Genomic DNA, 7864 nt, shown 5'->3' with positions numbered 1-7864 from the left:
CTCCATTGCCTCTATATGTGTAATGCCTGGTATGTGGTAGTCCTTCAGTAAATTTCTAAACAGTTAAGGCAATTCCCAGCTTCCTCCCCCACACCCCAATTATTTTTTTTTAAATGTGCCTGGTGGCAATCTTCAGAGGGTGTGGAAACTGATTTCCAACCTTGCAGAGTTGATACAGTCAGAACAAAAGAGGTGGTAGTGGAGGTTCCTTAGTAGGGTGATTATTGCTAATGACCAAAATTACCATTAGTAATGACCATAACAGTTAGATAACTTGTCAAGTTGTTTAAAGTAATCCAGAGCGAAGGATCACGAGATCTCAGAGAGGTTGGTGCCAACACTGTCTGACTTCTGAGAAAGGAAAAAAGCAGTCTGGCCTCTCCCCTCCTGCTTTATTGCTTCTGCTAGAATTGCTGATGCAATTTCTTTTTCATTCACAGACTGAGTCCTATTCCAGTGCTAACGCTGAAAAAATTGTTGACTCACTTCCCAGTCTGTGGTTAAATACAGTATAATTATTATCCAGCTATTCCTTGATTTTTAAAGAAGGAATTAACATGCCAGTATATTTGACTTTACCTGAGAAATTGTGCATAGAAGGTTTTTTTATTTAAATAGCATTTTGAACGTGCACAAAGACTTGTGGTAATAAATTGTACTGTAAAGGGGAGAATGCTAACATTTGTATGAATATAAGGGTAACTTAAAAGAGATTGCCCCTTAAGGGCACACAGGTGGCCCAGTTGGTTAGGCTTTTGACAATTCATCTCAGCTCAGGTCTTGATCTCAGGGTGGTGAGTTTGAGGCCCCACGCTGGGAACCATGTTCAGCCCCCTGTTTGACCTCATTCTGTGTGTGAAGCCTACTTAAGAAAAAAAAAAAAAGAATTGCCTTATACCTGCAATCCCTTTGGATAGCTTTAATTTATATTTGGTAGGATGTTGGTTAGATACTAAGTGGAAAGTATGAATTGGATAAAATGAAGGGAAAGAACTTCTATAGCAAATGGAAAGTATTCAAATTATTTACATATGTGTATTCCTAAGTTAACTAGGAACTTTCTAATGATGGAAAATACTGTCATTTTCCCATATGTGGAAACAGCCTTGAAAACTGTCAACAAGTTGCTGATTCCTCAGTGAAGAGTGGATGAGTGATTCTTTGTTGAGGGCTGCAGTTAGTATGCATGATTTCAAGCCAAAAAAGGAAACATCATGAATAGCTAACAGAAAAAAATTGGTTTCCAGCTGTTTTCAGAATTTCCTATTCATGGAATTTGGTTGGTGGTGCAGCCTCTAAGGGGCCATTTTCACTTACAGTTCTGTCAGCCTCATGAGATACACATGGCTTACACATTCTTACACATTGTTACAGAAAAGCTAATTTTTCTTTGTTCACATGTGTTGTCTTGGACAGCCTGTATACATTTCATATTTGATAGCTAGATGGTTCCTGATGTAGGCTCTGGCTAAGACAAATAGAACTTTATAGTAACTGTCAGTCAGTATTCTTCCCTACTTGTTTATTTAACAACTTTTCATGCTGTATTGTTGCTTCTCATACTTTTCGTTTCCTTCCTTTACCCCGAAGCCCTCATTACCTTAGTAAAAATTTTTCCCAGCTACGGAAATGAACTGGGGGCCTGAAGCCTTGAAGAGAAACTTGTTTTAGACAGAAAGCATGTTACGGAAAGAAAAAGGGAGTATATTTGCTAGGTGGGAAAAGGCAACTATTGCTTCTGTCTGCCAAGATTTCTTAAAACTTTGGACATTCTGCTTCAATAGCAGCTCTTTCAAGAACTCAGCCCTTAACTTCTTGGTTTGGAAGATGTGGGAACTCAACTTCTATGTAGATGATGGGAATAGGCCAAGGGCTTCAGAAGCTATATATTTAGACTTCAGCTGTAGGTTATACAGTCTGGACTTGGTAAGCTAGGCTGAACCAATCAAGAACCCAGCATAGCTGGGGGAACAAGGCAACATGTGCCTGCTCATCAGCTCTGTTTCTCTTTCCTTCCTCCAAATCCCTTGTACCCTCCAGATGAGGGTTTGTCTGTCTTTCTTTCTTTCTTTCTTTCTTTCTTTCTTTTTTTCAGATGAGGGCTTTTCTACATTGACACTATTTGACATTTTGGATAATTATTTCTTGTGGGTGACTGTACTGTGCACTGTAAGATGTCAAGCAGCATCCCTGGCCAGGGATCCCTGCCCTAGTTGTTATAACCAAAATGTCTCTAGACTTTTCCAAGTGTCTCCTAGGGGTTGGGGATGGGCACAAGATTGACTACCCCTAGTTGAGAACCATTGCTTCAGTTTGGTGGCTTAACCTGAGCAAAATAATCACTTCTCCTAACTGGGGCCCATGGTATATTGAGGAAACATCACAGCTGTCCATCCCAAGCAGGAATGGAGCCGTGAGAATTAAAGGATGTCTCAGGCCCGCCAATTAAAAATGTATCCTATTAGCCCCCAGTTACAATTTTGATTTTGGTATTGTAGGAGCCAAGGGCAGCCTGCCCCAAGATGGACCACTTGGCGTGAAGATTATTTTGAGCTGAAAGCAATCAAAACCCAGCAGATTCAGGAAAAGCTCCTTTTTTCCCCCATCAAGGACCTAAACAGAATTTAGACAGAGGACTTGTTCCAAGAAGAGAGCACTCACCAGAGATAACTATAGAATAATATGAACTAGATATCCTAGACAGAGAGGAACCTAGCAAGGACTCTGATCAAAGTCCCCTATGTCCCATTATTTCTGAGTGGCCCAGCAAACATTTATTTACCAAACATTTACTTTTTTTCATCTTTCTGTGAATTGCATTCCTTCCCTTTGAAGTTCCAGACCCCTGCCCACTTCTCCTTAGTTCAGGATACATGTATACCTCATTTTGCCTGACTGGGGAATTTCATGTCTGTGTGGATTCCCCATATGTATGAAAGTAAGATTTATTTTCTCCTGTTAATCTGCCTCATGTCAGTTTGATTCTTAGACTAGCTAGAAGGACTTTGAAGGGCAGGGAAATTCTTTTTCCCTGATGTATAATACTAAAAACACTTGTTTGCTGTTCTGAGCAAGCAACTACCTAAGGAAAACAAAGATGTACTCCCCTAAGCCCTATATACTGACATATTTAGTATACCACTCTAGAATGTAGGTATATTATTATTATCATCCCCAGTTTATAGAGGAGGAAACTGAAGCACCAAGAGGTTTGGTAAGCCACCTAGCGGCTAGTAGGAGGCTAAGGCAGGATTCACATGAATGCTATCTTCCTGGAGTACAGGCTCTTAAGCACTATGGTGGGCCTCCTATGGAAGCTTGCTGCTCCATTTCTGAAGAGGAGCGGGACAGGACTTCTGCATGCTGTTTAGTCTTCTGTATGTTGCATAGCTATTATTTATCAAATCCTCGGCTAGTGCTTTCTAAGATTATGCCAGTTATCAACTCTTTTGCCTCTTGGTTCTGTGGGGGTGGCCTGCCCTTGGGCCCTACAGTTCTAAATCCACTCCTTATTGCCTTGCTTGTGATCCAGGAGCTGGACCCTATAAGCAGTTCTCTTTAGCCATCTGGCTTTGTCACTGGAGGGACACCACAGGAGGGAGGAAGGGGCTTTTTCTTCGTTCATTGAGCATCCCTGTGTTCTTGCTCCTGTGGTGCTTAGTTGGGGTGTGGGGCCCCCAGAAGCCCTCACCCTCAGTAAGTTTTGGCAGTAGCTTCCAGTCCAGCCTACCCCCTCTGGCTCCCCAGATAATTCAACAGTATCCCTGCTGGTACCCCAGCCAGATTCTTAGTGAGTTCAGTGGCACCCCTGCAGGGGGACCCCTGGCAGAGTGGCCAGCACCTCCTCTGGAGCTCCTCTCTGGCTCTCCAGTGCCCCATAGGTGGCTTCTTGCTGCCAGCATCTCAGTGAACTTCTTGACCCTCAGTGGACCACAGGTACACCCTCCTCTAGAGGATCAGAATCTCAGCCTATGGGGCCAGGGTGAGTAGGGGTGGGTGGCTCTCCCAAACTTGTTTTTTCCTTGGACAGTCTGCCTCAACTCCAGTGGTAACTGTCCCTGTGTCTGCTATTCCTGTACTCTTTAGTAGCTAATCCCTCGTTACTAATTATTTCTTCTCTCATTCATAAACACCTACACACACATAAACACACATAAAAAAGAACATATATATAAAGTTTCCCCATATAAATTTATAAAGCTTTCCCATTGTAATTACTTGGTGGTTACCTGACCCATACAAAGTGCCAGGAATTATTCCAGGTGGTTTGCAAAGATTAACTCGTTCAGTCTTTACAAAAAACCTTCAAGGTATGTATGGTTATCAGCCCATGGAGAAACTGAGGCAATGAGATGTTCAGAAACACACCCAAGTTTACACAGCTGGGAAGTGGTGAGGCCTGGATGTGAGTCCAGCTAGTCTGCCACAAGGGTCAAAACTTTAGTAGCTCTGTTCTCTTCCCATCTTCTTTAGAATTGACTTATTGGATTATTTTGCATTTAGACTCCACAATGTTCTAGGCATATTGGAGTTGACCACTCTTTCCTATCTGTTCTCTTGTATTTATTGAGTTCCTACTGTGTGTTAGGCATTGGCAGAGGGGTAATAACATTATTGGCCAGGTTGTTACACAGTGATACTAATTTATAGAAAGTGTATGTTCTCACAAGAGACTAGGAACTGGTAAATCTAATTCAAACTTAAGCACCTGAAGTTAAAAATAGGTATTTTCTGTTTTTGATGGGAGGCACCTTTTACACTCATTTTCTGTAGAAATTCTTTGGTCATTGTTGCACTTACAGCTCTGAAATAATTATTTTTATGTGTGAGAAATCTACATATTTTCTCAAGCAAAGAAACAAATTTGCTTAGAATCTATTTATTCCCTAAAAACTGTGTACGGCAATGTCACCTGTGAGATTTGAACTTACTGGTAGCACCAAAAGCTGTGAGAAGAAGCAGAGTTCACAAGCAAGGGGTCCTGTGAAAATCAATCACCAAAAATAATTTATAAGAACCTGCATGATGAAAGCAACCTTGTGTGCTTCTTGGACAGCACGACTGGGTCCAGACCAGAGTGCCCTTTGCCTAGGGGGCTGCCGTAATGGGATTAAACACTGGTTTGGACTGATTTCCTCCAAGGACCAGGGAGTTCTTTGAAACTAAGAATAGACAGAAAACTTCCTTAGGATTTATAAAGCCTTGTTAGAAAAAGCAAAAGGATGAAAAAAAGTTCCTTCTAATAGCTTGCAACGAATAGTATGAAAATCGTGCTTCAAATTCTGAGGTAACAAGAGAATCCCTGGCACTTAGCAACTCTTCATATTTTTTCTCACCAAATTAGAGCAGTTAGGATGGCTCAGTACTTTCAGGGAGCAGCATATTAGCCAGATGAATGATTTAGATGGTGATGATGAGTTTGCTGAAGAAATGTGGGAGCAGGTAACTGGTTATTTCTCTTTTGTTTCACTTTTTTGGTGCCTGGGGTAACTCTGGAGTCCTAGCCCACCTGTGCCTGCATTTTAGGTATGGCCTCTGAAGCCAGTGTAGTAACAAAGGTGCCAGCCATTACAGAGTTCTTGGATGCTCTTGTTAGCGTGTCTGTAGAGAAGTGAAAATCTTACCATCTCTAGACACAAGAGGGCACTCTAAACAGGCAGGGTAGGATACAAGGTAGAAAGGGAGAGAGGGAAAACTCTCAGGCAATTGAATTTAGGTTTTGAATTTAGGCACCCCTACCTCTAGTCTTTAATCAGTTCTCCGAACTCCACTGACCCTTCCCCTACCCCAGTTGCCCTAGGAAAAGAACTGATCAGGTCCTAGATTCCCTCTTCTCATGATTAAATTGAAATTGAGGCTCAAATCTAGGCTTTCAGAATTGCAAGTCCCAAATCTCTTACTTTGGCAAAAATCTGCAGGTCGCTTTTGGTCTGGCAACTTTTCCCATTAACCTCATTTGATGTTGCTTCCCTAGGAATATTTAATTAGAATCTCTTTTTCTGATGCCAGCAGTATTGAACTACTTGTGAACTGAGCCTTAATTTGGATATGTTGTGTTTCTAGTTTCTTCCCTCAAACTGTCATAATGTCTGTTATTGAGGATGAATTTTGTATGACTTCTGTTGAACTTTCTAAGTGTTGCTGCATTCAGCACCCTTAGGGTAGGCTCAACAGGACAGAGCTGGAGTCTGCAGAGATTCTCAAATGGAATGGAAATTTGGAATGTAATGGGAACCCAACAGGGAGGTTTGAATTTCACAGATGGGGTCTTGGTACAATGTAGGTGAGTTTTGAAGTTATTCAATCTTCATGGGTATTAAAATGTTTTAACCTCTACTAAAGAAATGTTTAAGAGTGAAGAATCTATTTTTCTGGCTATTGTGCATTAAGCAGAGACAGGAGAGTGCTTCTGCCTGTGGATTTTTTTTTTAAAGGAGTTTAAAACATTTTAAAAGAATGGCAGAATGCGACCCAGACAGGATCACAATGGTTCCACCTGAGCAGACATAATATAGTATTTAAATGGCCTGACAGTGGCACTACAATATTGAAATTACCATTTCAAACATACAAATTAGTAAATGCTCACATGCCCAGGGTCTCATAAGAAAGGCAAAATCTAGGAAAAAAACCATAATTAGGTCTGAAACACGTTTTAGCATTCTGTTTTATTTCTTTTCTGTGAGCTGGGAGCATTTGCAATGTGCTTAGGAATGTGTTTGAGCTGTCTTAACCCTGAGAGCAGTCAGTCAAGGCTGAGAGTGGCAGGGCCAAGGCTCACAAAGGCAGGTACACTCCTGACCTGGAAATTGTAGTGTTTCCTGCTGCAAGAATTATTTGACTCATCTTTAAAGCGGTCACATATTAAACTGACATTTTTTCAGTGGCAGGCCAAATCTTGCTACACAAAATTTGTGCAAAGTCCTTCTGTCTTATAAAATATAAATTCAGGGCCTCAGATGGAGTAAACAGGGATTGGAGTCCTGAACATTTATCTTTCTTATTTGAACGAACACCTCTTCCTTCCTTCCTTCCTGGAATGTGACTTAACATTTAAAATTCCTATTAAATCTCTAGGTACATTCAGAGACTTCAGAAAGCTCTCTGCGGAGAAGGCAAACATCCTCCTGTACTTGGTTGCGTGGCTCAGGGCCGCTGCTCAGGGCCGCTCTGTGGAGGGGAGCCACTGAACCTGGGCCGCCAGAAAAAATGTTAACGCTGAGCTCAAAATAAGCATTTGCACTTGAAAGAAGCCAACCAATCTGTAGGACACAAAGAAGTTGGACGGAAAAAGTGCCCTCATTGAAGTGCCCTGCAAAGATAGGGGACGTGGGGTTCTGTGGGGCTTGGGCCCTCCAGTGTCCATTCTCCCTTCCTGAGGAAACAGTAGCCCTTCCCACACAGCCCCTGTGTTTCTGCGGGGCTGGACTCCCATTAGTCTATGCTAATAAGTATATCTTATTTGCTGCCCTCTCCCCCAGTCTGGTGATTGGTGTAGCGACAAGCCTACCTGCAATCTGGGCCAATGATTTTCAAGACCCTTGCAGGGACTTCTGATAAGGATATTTGCTCCCCATGCATGCTATCTGCAGAGCATCTCTTTTCTTCTAGACAGTGTAGGGCATGGACTTGAATCTTAGAAGCAAGGCAGCTATTTGCCACCACTCTGAACACACTGTCAGCCTATGGAGGAAGGAGAGCGGAGGTAATCAAGAGAAATGAGCTGGAGCCCTGATCAAATTGGACCCAAGGCATACTTTGTTGCTGGACTTTTCAGTCACTGAACCAATAAATTGTCTTTATTGTTTAAGCTAGGCTGAGCTGAGGTTTATGTCACTTGCAACCAAGGTTTCCAAACTACCAC

The sequence above is a fragment of the Panthera tigris genome, chromosome C1, assembly GCF_018350195.1.
Source record: "Panthera tigris isolate Pti1 chromosome C1, P.tigris_Pti1_mat1.1, whole genome shotgun sequence".
Lineage (NCBI taxonomy): Eukaryota > Metazoa > Chordata > Mammalia > Carnivora > Felidae > Panthera > Panthera tigris.
This window is presented reverse-complemented; position numbering follows the sequence as displayed.